The sequence below is a fragment of the Canis lupus genome, chromosome 7 (assembly GCF_003254725.2).
Source record: "Canis lupus dingo isolate Sandy chromosome 7, ASM325472v2, whole genome shotgun sequence".
Lineage (NCBI taxonomy): Eukaryota > Metazoa > Chordata > Mammalia > Carnivora > Canidae > Canis > Canis lupus.
In genome coordinates, this window is record NC_064249.1 from 73,493,571 (window position 1) to 73,508,255 (window position 14,685).

Consider the following 14,685-nt stretch of genomic DNA (forward strand, 5'->3'; position numbering starts at 1 on the left):
TCAAATCTGTCAGATTCCAAAGCCTATGCTTTCTTCAACCATAGCACATTGCAATGGTTCCGTTTAACCCGGAACTTTACTTGCATGGTCTGGACAGCGTATTGGTACCTCATCTGCTTCCACCTATTACCATTTGCTTCACCAGCATGTAGATCTAACATCCATTAAAAGATTCACTTCTGATCCTGTCAGAATGGCCAACAGATGGTATTTTCTGCTGAGAACCTATAGCCAGTCTGACTGACAGATTCGTCTTGCCAAGGCACAGGCATCAGTGACCACAACCATGCATCCATTTTGTAGCCCCCAAATGTCCCAGCATTTGATGGCACACACAGGGGTGTAACCAAACCCAGTAGTCATCCATCATTTAATCCATCCATTTGGCAGTACTTTCTCTTGCAAGAGCAAAAAGACCATCTTAGGTGTGTGAGTTGCTGACACTGAGAGTCAACCATCCCCGTGAAAGCGCTGGGGCACCCTGAGACTCCACCCGTCTGGAGCAAAAGCACCACATTTGCAGACACCTGTGGTTTGCCTAATTACATTTTCGCAAACCCTTGGAAACCAGTGAGCGCTTCAGCTGCACCACGCGTGTAGTCTAATGAGGTTTCAGAACCCTATGTTATGAAATTGTCACAGGTTATTTGTCAGGAAGTGGCTGCCTTGTGAATCTAGCAGACTGAAAATATGGGGGACCCACATTCTAATAGTAATTCTTAGTAAGTATAAAAAATAAACATGACTTCAATCACATGCAACAAGTAGTTGCTGAGCATTCATTTCATACGCCTCTGAGTTTCCCAGGTCTTTTTATTCCCCTGAGCACCCTGGAGGGATTGAAAAGCAAGAGCCTCTGCTACCTACGTCCTTAAATTTGAGAAAGATTTGATTCCCAATGAAAATGGAGATCTTACCTTGAAATGAATTGATCAGTATTGATTTCCTTTCCTTGTAGATGGATTAACTACCCTATGTTCTTATGCTGACCTTTTTTTTTTTTTTTTTTTACAAATTATTGTGTTCTTTGCATTCATTCCTTTTAAAGTGTATTTAACATAAGTATTATCACCCCTTGGTTATTAAGAGATGGATGATCTGGTGGGGGGATTATTCTTGCCTTTGGCTGGCAGGTTATGTTTCCTCCCTTTTTTTCTTTTTTTTTTTTTTTGGGCTCCTTGCTTCTTAATCCCGCTGTTGCTAATTATGAGTTCTCTACACCGACTGGAGCATTGCCACAGCATCCCAGTCTCTGCCTGGGCTCAGTAACACCTCCGTGGCCCAGGGAGTCTCCTGTCACAAGTGCCACCGGGCCTCATCTCAGAGCCAGGAAGCCCTCCCTGTATAGGCACTTCTTAGCTGCTAGCAGGTGGGGTTTGGAAATAAACTTGTACCATGTTTTGTCCTAAAACCACACTGCCTGGGGTTTATTGAACTCCCACTATTTACAAAGCCATCAATATAGAACTTCTCCAATCTTTGGGGGAAGGGTATCTCATTGTCTGCATTCCTTCTGTGGGCATCTCCTAGGTACTTGGGGTTTTCCTATTCTGCTCTAGGAATAACCCAGCCTGTATGCCAGAGAATAATTGCGTCAAATTATGATTACACGTTCACTATACAGAATTTGGAAAATGCAGGAAAATTAGCACACATACAAAATAAGTGTAATGACATGACCCAGCAGTAACCCCAGTTTTCAATCTCTGTGTATATTTCTATGTTTATTTTATGAAAAGGGATTGTAACTTAATACTGTTTTATTAACTGATTTTTAATTAACATATCTTATTATTTTCAATGACATGAAACCCTGCTAAGTAATGCATCATATGACTGTATCATTACATACTTAACAAATCAATCGCAGCCCATCTAGGCTAGTTCCTTCTTTTTATTACAAATAATGTGCAATATGAAAAGATTTTCAAGGGTATTTGTGCATGTCTTGTTATTCCCTTGTGATAAATTTCCAGACTTGGAATTGCTGCATAAAAAGGAGGCATATTTTAAGTGAGGACTCTCTTCTTGACCTGACTCTACCAATTCTGCTTCCCATGGCTAGATTTTCCTCATCCTGCATTTGTCAGCTCTGATACTTAGATCTTCCTCAGCAGAATTACATGAAAATTCCTGGGTGCCACCCCCATCCCCATTGCTGGAACTGCAGCTCAAGGGTCTGCACACCTGATCTTCCACAACGGCATTACGTAGGAACAGGACAGACAGGAGCCACCACTGGGCCTCACGTGATCAGTCACCCTGTGGAGTTAAAATGTACTGATTTGTTTCAATCAAGTATAATAGGACAGAAGACACAGAAATGATTTGTCATGAAGGAAGAAATTTACACTCACGGATCCCTATAACAAGAACGCACACTGAGTCACGCAGAGCCACGTGAGAAGCACCAGGTCCATCAGGAGACAAAAATGAAGGGAGCAGAGTGTGGTCTAGGGCCCATCTGGGGTTTTCCAGAGAAGGAATGGGGAAGGCAGGGTAGGTGCACTAAGTGAACTTAGGGTTGGATAGTTTGAATAATTTCAGTGGTCGCTGGGCTATACAGGGTTCTGGTTTCTAGTAATCTGGTAGCTGGTTCTGGGAGGCAAAAATGTCAGGGCAGGGGGAATATGATCATGACCTCCTTTGGAAATGAGGAAATAGATATTTACTGGAAGTGAATTAGAATCTTGCCAACCTCTCCAGCCTTGATTCTACCCCCTACCCCCAAATTTCCTAACCACTGGCACTAGGACTCGGCTTCTAGCAATGCCCACCAAAGTGGCACCTAACGGGGCCAAGACTCTGATAGATTCACTTCTGTGTCAGTTGACCCAACATCAGGCACAAAGAAGCTAAAATATCCAAGCCCGAAGCAGGTTTGCTGAGTTTTGTGCTCTATATAAAGAGGTCTCCTGGGGGAGAGACTGAAATTCTTGGCAAGATGATATTTATGAATTAGCTATGAATTTCAAATATCCCTGCATCCGTATCACTTCATTAGTATGGAATCAAAAATTCTAATTATGGAGTAAATGTTTTTGAAAGGGGGAGAGAAAAAGAGTTTTCACCACAATCCTTGTTATTTCTCTTGTATAGGAAAATCTAAAATTGGACCAAAAGGAAACGGGACTATGAGCTTCCAGCATTCTCCCTGTGACTGGATTACTCCATATTATTATTTCTATTCATAGTTTACATTGCTTTTGTAGAGCTGTTATTACTGGAAACAAAAACACGACAATAACCCTTTGAAATCTTTTCCAGCAAGTTCTCTAAAGAGGTAGGCCTCTTCCCATCTCATCGCAATTCTTTTCTAAGAGGTCAGCTAATTTTTCCTTTTAAAATCATTGATATTTAAATCTGCTCTTTCTTTAATAGTCACTTGCCAAGAATTGTCAAATCTCGTTTTGAGCACGGAGGTAAAAATGTCCTTATCCGTTGTTGAGGAGGCAAGTGTTCTCTGTCATCCCGCGGGGAGGTGGCGGCCCCTAAACCCGCGTGGGCCGCCCCCTGGGCTACTTCTCGCTCACCTGCCTGCGCTCAGGTGTGAGCAGCAGCGGAGAGTTGCCTGTGTGACAAGGCGACAGCCCCAGGCCCGGCAGAGACACCAGTAGCACAGCAGCAGGGACGTTTGCTCCTCGTTAGCCTTTCCAGAGCTGCGGGGCTCAACCACCAGGTCTTTTTGTGGACAGGCAACAGGTACGCGGACCTCACAGCCTGCAGCACCCGTGGTGCTTCCAGAGAACTCCATACTCCATGCGCCCCGTTCGCCGTTGTCGCTTGCGTGCCAGGCAACCCTGGCCGTTTCAAAGGCACAGACCGCACAGGCCCGCATTTCCTTCCTGAGGCCCCAGACATCTAGTGCCTGCTCGGTTCCAGCCACGTGGGCAGGGTGCTGGGCTGGAGCCCTCCCCCCCCCCCACTTATCCCCTGCATGTAAATCAGCCTCCCCCCTCTCCCAGGAGCAGCAGAGACCCATATAAAGCAATCTCCTGAAGCTGGGTTTGCTGTAGCAATGTCCTTGTCAGAGCTCAGTTTCTCTTGTCTCTTTGTACGCCCAGTGAAAAATTCTGGAACAGTAGCCCCAAGAAAGCTTTTCTTCCCCCCTCCCCCGCCAGCGCTCCTGCGGATGGGGGCGCCTTCTGAGGCCTGCGCCGGCCCCTCTGCTCCTTTGATGGCCCGGGAATGTACATTCCTGTCTATTTCAGCTGCGCTCCCTCTAAAGGCGTTTTCAAAAATGTTAACTGCTGAACTCTAGCCAGCGTGAAGCCGTTTCATTTTGCTTCAGCCAGACTCTCAATACTAAAGCTCCCACAAAGACATTCACACTGTGTTTTAGAAACGAGAGAGAAACACAAGTTTGAGAACACTTTGCAGGAGTGAAATTGCGATCTTTGCAGCAGCCGTTTTGACTTGTGTTTGGAATGAGTCAGTCGCAAGATAATGCGAACTGGATTCAATGGCAGAAAATGGTACGAAAAGGCCCAGATACACCATTATTCAGTGTTTCTGAAACGGCATGGAGAGAGCTTTTAGCAGGATCTACCCCTGCTTACAAAATGTGTACACCTTTGCCAAGAGGAAAAATGTGAGAGCAGATTACATCTTCTGTCTGAAGTGACAGTCCCTTTCTTTACTGTCTTCGTGATATTTGGCTCAGCAAGCACCAGCAGCGGCATGTCAGCTGCTTGTTCTACAATGAAGAATGCTCCGCACACATTGCGGTTGTAAGTAGGTAATCAATCTCCCATGTGGGCAAAAAGGGAGTGATCTCCCAAATCTGTATAGACCTTGTTTCTCTGTCTCCTTTGAAAGATTCTATGTGCTCAGAGAAATTTCTGGTGCTCATCTGTAGCATATGTGGAAAAGCACGCACATGGAAACGGAACGCATATTATCCAAAAACGTTGTGACTACACCAAGCGAGACTCAGGGGACTGAGCCCCGGAGGGAAGAAGGGAGAAAGCTCTTCTTCGGGGAGCTGGTTTGCTGAAATATTTTGTTTCCCATCTTATGGTTTGGGAGCAAAACCTGATTGCAGGAAGGAAGCCTCCTTTTCTGGAGCTTGCTTGTCTGTAGTCTTGCAAGTGCAGAATAATTTCTGTAATTTGTTTTTTGGGGAACTGAGCATCAAAGCCTGGGACACGTAGCTTTTGCAGGCATCTCTGGAAAGGAGGCGGGGCTGTCCAGGGCTCTTTGCCTCTCTGTCATCTTGGCCACCCAACCAGGGTGGCCCACAAATCCTTTCTGATCTGACATCCTTATTATTTTATATTTGTTTGGACTCCGGCTAGTTTCTGTGCTCCCAGGGAAGCAGCTCTAAGGAAGTACGTATCCGTGCCTCCAGGAAGTAAAGCAGGAACTTGCGCGTTGGACAAAGGGTCTGAATATGAGAACAAAAACAAAAACCCCAAACACATGTTTTCTAAAACTGTGTGGTTGTGATGCTCTCCATTATGGTTGCTCAGGCCGCTTTTTTTTTTCTTTTTCCATATATGTTACTCATCACCAACGTGTTAGACAATCGTGTCATTTTTTGAGGAGTGCCTTAAAATTTTTTCAATTTAACAAATGATCAATATTTAAGTAATTAGATGAAACCAGTCATGCATTTTCTGTCAGTTGAAAGACACATGGTTAAATAAAGGAGGTTTTCTCTAGGCCGTTTAGCAAAGGGCATCATTTCTAGTTCAGGAAGTCACAGCCATTCACATTCCGTGATAATATCGTTGGGTGCAGCTCACTCTCCGGCTGGTGCACATTGCAGGGTGCCCCGTTAGTGACTTGGGCTCTGCTCTGAGCTGGGAGAAGAACACTCACGGTGCAGAACAGCAGCTTTGCTCGGCTGAGCCCGGCCGGAGCCGCCATCAGGGGCTCAGATGGGATCAATGCACGACTTGCAGCTAGTGATAGAGTTTCAATTCTGTATCCATCATACTTCAGTAAGAACAATTATAACAGGATTTACTGGTAGAAGTATGCAAAGGTCAAATGATGTTTGACTTACAAGCACGAACACCTGGGAGCTAGGGATAATTTTAAGTTCTTAAGCTCACAGAAATCAAAGTGAAATCATCCAGTTGCTTATTTGAAGGTGTGATCATATCAACATAGCTTGTTATAATTTTTTAAGTTCAGGAAGTCTTGTGTGTTGTCATAACAACCCAAACAACAAACACTACTACATAGTTAAGTGTCATATGCCTTCTATTTGTTTGTATTATTTTGTTTTGTTCTTACGCATGTGGGCAGAGCATGTATACCTGGAATAAAAGTGACTGATTCGCTTTAATTTTTTTTTTTAAAGTTTCAAAGTGTTCGGCAATGGCTAGGAGAGACTCTTTTCATTTACCGACTTGCTCATGTCACCCCTAAACCCCCTTTCATGTTGCCTGACTTGGTTTAAATTTGGAATGGTATAAAGACAAAGGAGGGAAACAAAAGCAGTATGTCTAATAATTGGATTGTATTTTGACAAGTTAATTCTCCACAGATATCTGGGCTGCCAGTCTAGCTGCTACCTGGCTTCATTTCACAATACAGTCTTACGGGCTCCTTACCAGGAAGATCCTTTTTAAAGACAAAACAGAGTGTCATCTTATATCAGAAGAAGGAACTACCTGTCTCTCAAAGTTGCTTTCTGTGTGGACAAAGTTGCTACATCCAGTGTCTGAAATACCAGACAGGATTAGGAAATTAATAACTTAATAAATTAATAACTTTTTATCTTACCAAGAGAGGATGTGATTGTGAACGGCTTCCCAATGCTTAATTTTCAGCGCTCTAAATGGAATTTAAGCTGCAGGCAATAAATCAGTGACACCTTTGATTCATTATAGATAATCAAGAGGAAGCTCTTCTGATTATCAGTGCTAGCAGATTCATAGCTCCTCATTTTCTTCAAACATACACGATCAGTCAAAAGGAGGGACTGGCCAGTGGCAGAGGTGGGGTAGTGGTAGGTGGTAGGTAACAGCCGAGTGTCCTACCAGAAGCCAGATGCTTTAGGTCTATTCCACTGCAGCTCTACATAGTAGATGTCATACCTGCCAGGGCGTGGACTGACTACATTTGAGGCAGGGTGATGTGGGCAGGTTTTCACCTTCTCTGGGAAATGAGGGTATGATGCTACCTACCTTCAAGGCTTTTTTTTTTTTTTTTTTTAAGATTTATTTATTTGAGAGTGCATGTGCAAGAGCAGGAGTGGAGGAGGTGGTGGGAGGAGAAGCAGACTCCCTGCTGAGAAGAAAGCCCGATGTAGGGGCTCGATCCCAGGCCCCTGGGATCATGACCTGAGCCGAAGGTAGATGCTTAACCTACTGAGCCTTCCAGGTACCCACTCCTGAGCTTGATGAAACCTATCGCACTGAGCGTAGGGCCTGGCACAGTCTGCTCTCAGGATGAGAGGTCTGGCAGTATCACTGTGGAGGAGAAATGGCAGCTCAGAGGGATAAGGGCACCTGCCAGGAGCTGCTCAGTCAGCAGATAGTAAACTTCAGGTCCCAAGCCAAGCCCTTCTGACCTCAAGGCTGGCCTCTGCACCCAGGGGCCCTTACTCCCTGAGGTCCACAGGCCCTTTCCCATCTATTTCAGGGATTTACACTGCTCCTTCTAGACTCTGCACCTTCTCCTTGAGAAAGGACATGATGGAAACTCATGCAGATAAAGGCCAGGGATTTTCGTTTTAGGGACATGGGCTTATTGTTTTGGGGTCAGGTTTTGTTTTTTTGGGGGGATTTTTTTACCCCAAAAGATGCTCTAAATTATTATAGTTGGACTGTCCTTTCCACATAGAAACGTGGGTTTTGTTTTTGTCTGATTCTGCTTGTCCTGACCAAAGCAAGGCCTTAACTAAGCAGTGCGCCATCGGCTTGCTCAGGCCTTGGCCCTAAATTAGAACACATAGCCCCTGTGTCAAAAAGACCATGGGGAAGGTCACCTGCCAACAGGCTTTCCGAACATGAGACTTTCTGCTGGAGAGAGTCAGCAGAGTTTGTTGCTGGAGCACAAACATAGGCTCTGTAAGCTGGCAAGTCCCTGGGCATGAGATTTGAACCCTAGAGCAGCCCCACCTTTCCTATGAGTCCCTTCCTTTTCCTGGCCTTGACTGGAAGCACCAGTGGTTCCCACCATGGAGAAGGAAGATGTCCCTGACAATGAGAGAGCTTTCTCGTTTTCTCCCTTTGCAGATCAGTCTCATTGGCTTCTTTACTCATTGGACTCACCGATGGCCAGCCTGATAGCAAGTCCCGCAAAGAAGGATGCAAGAAGGAAGCAAAGGAAATATTAGTTCAATGCAATAGACTCGTATTGAGTCCCTGCCCTATGTGGACCAGACACTAAGGACAGAGGTGCATGAGTGAGCCAGCTCATCAGAGACTTACAGTAATATATCCGAGAAGAGGAGGGATCCAATCCTGGGAGAAGCAAGTGAGGACACCTGTGAGCAATAATTTTTCAAAATGTTTTTAAAAAATATACGAACTTATAAGAAAGCTGGTTTCTGATTGGAGCGATGATGGGGAGGAAGAGCTAGGATCAGGTTCCTGGAGAGAGTTATGGGTGATGAGAGGGCCCGCGAAAGCCCACCTTAAGCCCAGTCTGGAGCTTGCCTTCTGCCCCTACCTTGCCTTCAGAAGCACCTGCTGCTGTCTGACCACAAGGTAGGGGCCAACGGCCACCCTCTCCTCATGGCAGCCCCTCCTCCACATCACAGAGAGACTCCAGTAGGCGCTGACACTCAGGCCTTCCTTAGGTCATGTCCCCAGAAACGCCTTCATCCTACCCGCTGAGTTTTTTTGCTCCAGGCTCCATGGACTTGTACCGAACTGTAACTTCTCCTGCAACTCTTTGAAAGTTCAGGCTCTGCTAAGGTTCTTGCTCCTTTACCTCCAGGACACTCCACAGAATAGCAGAAACACTATTTTCCATTGGTTCTCAGATCCATTTCTACTTCTTCCCATTTTCACATAGTCACATCCCTGAAAGCAGGGTGTGCTTGAGTGTTGATAGCATTTTACAATTAGAACTGGCAGCAACTTTTAAAATTAGTGGCACATAGAATAATGGCACATTCTACAATTAGCAGCATCCTAGATTTAATCAAATACAGCAGATTTGTAGATGCAAAGCAGTGCTTGGGCAAAGGGGTGGCACCCCCACCACTGGTACAGAGGATTCAGATCCCAGCATAACTGCAGGTCAGGGTCATGTGCTACCTCCCCACCCCCCGAACATATGAGAACCTCTGCATGGCAACCGATATTTCCTCTTATTTCCAGAGGAATTGGGAGCGTGAGAGTCAAAAGACTTTCACAGTTCTCATTACACAAAGGGGGAAGGCTGCTGTCTAGACATAGACTATAATTACTATTATTATTTAAAGTCACTGAAATGCCTGAATTGAAGAAAAGAGCAAAAGGGCTCATATATGCCAAAAGCCCTATTATGGTCCCCAGTAAACACCTCCCTGTTTCATGTGACATCTCTTCCACCCTTCGTCGGGGAAGCTGATAAAAGAAGCTACCAGAATCTCAGAGAAGTTTGTGGTTGATATAACCCATAGACAGTATTTCTACAGTAAGCTATTTTTTAAAGTGCTCTCAATTTAGTTAACTCTAAGGTCAATTAAAGTCTTGAAATGCCTATGCAAGGCAGCCCAGCATGCTGAGATGAGCAAAGAACTTGTCAGTATTGCACTACATTTTTGTAATTGTCACCAGATCCTACAGAATGCCCCTGCTTTTATATTTTAAGAAATACAACATATGATTCATACTTAGATCTATGTTGGTCAAGGCACAACATTTGAAAAGCAACCATAAGGCTGTGGCAGTGTATATAAACACTGCAAACTGCTTCTGAAAACAATTTGACTTCCAACATTTTCTATTTAGCTGACTTTAATCGTATTTATCAACATATTTGCTCTTCTTACTAACATCTGTCTCCTCCTGCTTCTCTCAACTGCAAAAACACCTTCCTTTGTGGGAGGATTGGGGATCTGTGTGTAGGTCTGTTGAACCCCAGAGTGGAGTTGGTCCCCTGAGTCATTGAAATGAGTCACCATTTGACTCGTTTCAGCCATGGCATCTCTTCCAGCCACAGCTGTGACCTACTGATCCCCACCTGCAGGTAGGGCCACCCTCATCTCCCCAGGACCATCCAAATCGAAAATGACACATACGTCAGTCTTCGAGGACCACACTGTAGTCAGACTCCTACCAGGGTGCTCTGGGTCACTACTAAGGCCCAGCGTGGCCCGGGCCCCGGGCTCACCCTGTGCCTCCCACTCTTCTACGTGAAACGTGGGTTCCTGGTGAGTTGCCTCATTGCCTGTGACTCCTGAAAGGACCTTTACTTTCCCGCCTCTACTCCGAGGGCCTGAGCCTCTCTCTCCTAATCCCCAGCTGGATGGTGGGGATGGCTCCCTCACACAGATCTGCCCAAAGCCATTTGTGGCCTCACTTTCTTGAGGATTCCCTGCCCTGCATCCTGCTGCTACTGTTCCTCTCCACCACTTAGGACCCTGTGCTATGCCATCTATGTCATCCAAACCACACTCTTCTTAATTGGGTACTGTTTACCTTAATTGCCACCAACATTCCAGCCATTCCAGAGATGCATACTAGCCTGCTAGATCGATGCTTTTTTTGATAGCACCTGGCACCTGGTCTGTCCTTCAGTCGCTGTCCTCAGCCTTCTCATTCGGCTTCACGTAGCTTACCATGCCTCGTCGATTCCAGAACTATGACCCTTTTGCTAAAGGCTAGGCTCTCACCTAGAATGCCTGGCCATCTCTCCTATCCCCCTCCATCCTTCATGTCTGAGTGCACAATTCACTTCTGTGTTTCTTGTTCATTTCATTCTTCATAACTTTCAGTAGGAACCCATCACACGATTTATTAAATGGGTTGGACAGCAGCATGGGTCAGACCTAAGGTAGCCAGGATACACTGAAGGCAAAAGAGGAAACTGAGGCTGCATGTGGGAGCTGTCAGAAGACCACACCAGGTGGGCAGGACTCTAGCCCGTGAAACAAAGGGAAGATCAAGAGGGCTGGAGTAACTGATAGAAAACCAAGGGACCCAAGTATGGAAAAGAAGGCTACAGGGTACTATTCAATGGGAACCTTAGCAAGAAACCAGCAAATCCGGAAAGGATCATCTCCATTCAGTGATCTCTGAACCTCCTGAGTTCTTGACCAAGTATGACATGGTCAGTCTTGATCAGTACAACATGATGTGTGTCCCAGGGGCTGAGAATATGGGTATCTGAGACTCTGGGCTGGTGTCTGCTTTTGCAGTGCTCTGGTCTAGAATTTCCCAGCCTGCACTGCACAGAGCAGTCTTCATGAGACAGTCTAGGTGTGCCAGGTCAACTGAGTGCCATGATAGGATGATGTCTGGGCAATGCTGCATATTCAACATTCATGTGGTGTTTGGATGCTCTCTCTATCTGATTATGAAATTGCCTGCATATCACTTGAAGTATTTCCCAGAGATGTGGTTCTGTACACTCTATTATTTCACCGTTTCTAGAATCTGGAATCCCATTCATATTCATGTCTTAGGAGTTTCCAATTTCAGGTATCAATTTGCCCCAAAATTTAAAATTTTTATTTCTTTCATGTCCCATTTAAAAGGGTAAGTATTTACTCTGTTTATGAGAGTGTAAATTAGCACAAACATTCTGGAGGGCAATTTGGTAATATCTAGGGAAGTTAAAAATGCCCAATCATGTCTCTAGCCACCCTAAAATTTTGATGTTGAAGCTTTAACCCCTAATGAGGACCTAATGAAGTCATAAGAGTAGGGCTGTAATCCTGTAGGATTGTGGCTTGTAAGAAAAAGAGAGAGAGAGAGAGAGAGAGAGAGAGAATGAGAGAGATCTGTCATGTGAAAACACAACAGAAATGTGGCTGTCTGCAAGTCAGGAAGAGAGCTCTCACCAGAAAAGTGACCATGCTGGCCTCATCGCCAGCTTCTGGCCTCTAGAACTGTGAGAAAATTAATTTCCATTGTTTGAGCCTCCCCAACAGTATGCAGTATTTTATTGTATCAGCCTGAGCAGACCAAGACACCTACAATATAGAAATTTAGAAATTCAAGTTCTAGGTATGTGAACAAGAGAAACTTTGAATGTGAGTCCAAGGAGTCCTGTACAACAAAAATGGAAACCCAACTAACTCTTCATAAATAGAGGAATAAAGGAATACATTATCTTATATTGATAAATAGAACACTATAAAGCAGTTACAAATAGCCAATCTACAAATCTGCAGGTGCCATGTAACTATATCTCAATCTTTTTGCACAAAGTAAAAAAAGTCAAGTTGCACATGGACATGTCAAATATGGTAGCAGCTGTACAAACCTTAGAAACACAAATCATCTTAACTGCATAAATATGCATACAAATGCATATGAAAATAAAAAAACATGGTGGAAAAACCACCAGTTTCAAAACAGTGATTCACTCTGAGATGAAAGGGAAGTGATAGAGGTAGGGGTATCACAAAGGCCTCAGTTGTATATGTATGCTGTTTATTTTTTATAGGTGGGTTGATCCATCCTTGTTTCCTCCCATTTACTCTTAAGATCAGTCCAGTCCCTATTTTGCCCTGATCACAACAATGAAACAGCTCTTGTGAAGGTATCCAACCACTTCTATTGACACTTCTTTGTCCACATTTTACTTGACTTTAGTGAGATTAACCCCTTCCTTCTTGATAATCATTCTGTCACTTAACTTCTGATGTCATTTACCTCTTTTTTAAGTTTCTGTCTTAGCTCCTCCTCAGCCAATAGTACAATGTCCATCCATCATTCCTGGGTTTCCTCTACTTTACCTAGCATGTGTCTCCAGATATTCTCATGCCATCTACATGTTAATGACTCCCAAAGGCATACATCTGTCCTTGAGCTCTACTCATATCTACTGTCAACTTGGCATTCTGACTTGGATGTCTACTAAATATTTCAAATTTAATGTATTCTAAACTGAGCTTCATGCTCTGCATGCAACCCTAAACCTCTTTATCTCTTGAGCTCCTACACCATTCCCTTCCTCCAATATTCTAGGGACTGTGCTTGATTTCTGTCTTCAACTCACTCCACTAATGTATTACCAAGTCTGGTAGGTACTACCTTGATTTTTCCCCATCTCCACCATTTCTTGCATGGATTAATGAGCTAGTCAATCCTCCACTGGTCATCTCTGCTTTCACTCTTGCTTGTCACTTTCCACAAGTGGATTAAGGAATCTTTTCCATTTATGCCTGTTTCTGGATCTTAAATATTTCATGATAATAATTCATTTTGTCTTTTAAGTTTAAATGCAATTTGCCAACATATAGTATATCATTAGTTTCAGATGTAGTTTTCAAGAATTCATCAGTTGCGTACAACACCCAGTGCTCATCACATCACGTGACCTCCTTAATGCTTGTCATCTAGTTACACCATCCCCCCACCGACCTCCCCTCCAGCAATCCTGTTTGTTTGTTTCCAAACTATGAGAGTTTCTCATGGTTTATCTTCTCTGTTTTTTCCCCATTCAGTTTCCCCTTTTTCCCTTATGGTAACATTTTGTAATGTAAAGCCAACAGAGCCTAAACCCCCCAAGTCTACCATATACCCATAGAGCAGCTTAAGAAATAGAATATTTCAAGTTAGTGAAAGCCTTTGAGTAGTAGCCCCCTCATTATTCTTCCTTTCTTCACCATCAAAAGTAAGCATTAAGTTTAATTTTGTGTTTGTCATTCATATATATTTCTGCATATTTTATCCTTGTGTTTGATTTTCTAAACATCACATAATTTTTGTATATTTTAAACTTTATTTATGAGTAGCATACTAAGTGTATTCCTCTGCAGTTTTCTTGCACTCCAAAGTATTTTTATGAGATTAAGCCATTTTGATACCTATGACTCATTCATTCATTTTTCACTGCTGTATAGCATTCCAAACATATAAATTAATTTATCCATCTTCCTGTGGATATTTAGTTTCTTTTTCTTTTTCATTATTTCAAACAATTCTTTCTATTGCTATTGCCTGAGTGTTTGTGTTCCCCTAAAATCTGTATGTTGAAACCTAATCCCCAAGGTGATGTTATTTGGAGGTGGGACCTTTGGGAGACGATTAGGTCATAAGGATGGAGCCATCCTGAATGTGATTCATGTTCTTATAAAAAAGGTTCCAGAGAGCTCACCTGTCCTTTCTGCCATGTGAAGGTACAGCAAAAAGTCAGCATCTGCTACCAGAACATTTCTCACCAAAACTTGACCATGCTGGCACCCTGATCTCTAACTTCCAGCCTCTAGAACTATGAGAAATAAATGTCTGTCATTTATAAGGCACGAAGTCTACGGTGCTTTGTTATAACAGCCCAAACAGCCTGAGGCACCTGCTATGAACATATTTAAGATCTTTCCCTGTCTCATGCTCAAGAATTTATCTAAGACCTATGTTCCATGGTAAAATTCCTGGACTAAAGAGAATGAGCATCTTCAGCTCTTCTTAAGATTACTGAACAATTCTCCAAAATATGTCTTACCAATTTATCATCCCCCAGCAGCATGTGGGCTTCTATTGCCCTAAATCCTTTCCAACACTTTATATTGTTAGCCTAATAATTTTTAACAATCAGTTGGGTGTGAAATAGCCTCTTGTGCCTTTT

At 43.7% G+C, this 14,685-nt stretch overlaps 1 long non-coding RNA gene across 28 annotated transcripts in view; it reads left to right on the plus strand.

Moving 5' to 3' along the window:
- The window catches only part of LOC112648051 (uncharacterized), an 86,178-nt gene that overhangs the window by 43,113 nt on the left and 28,380 nt on the right, over nucleotides 1-14,685 (plus strand). For 23 of the 28 annotated variants that reach the window (XR_007412167.1, XR_007412164.1, XR_007412155.1 and 20 more), the window contains one exon: nucleotides 8,193-8,445. This is a non-coding gene — a long non-coding RNA (uncharacterized LOC112648051). Of the gene's footprint in view, nucleotides 1-3,099; nucleotides 3,284-7,170; nucleotides 7,307-8,192; nucleotides 8,446-14,685 lie in introns of all 28 variants that reach the window. The other 5 variants (XR_007412156.1, XR_007412159.1, XR_007412146.1 and 2 more) reach the window with 4 other exon arrangements.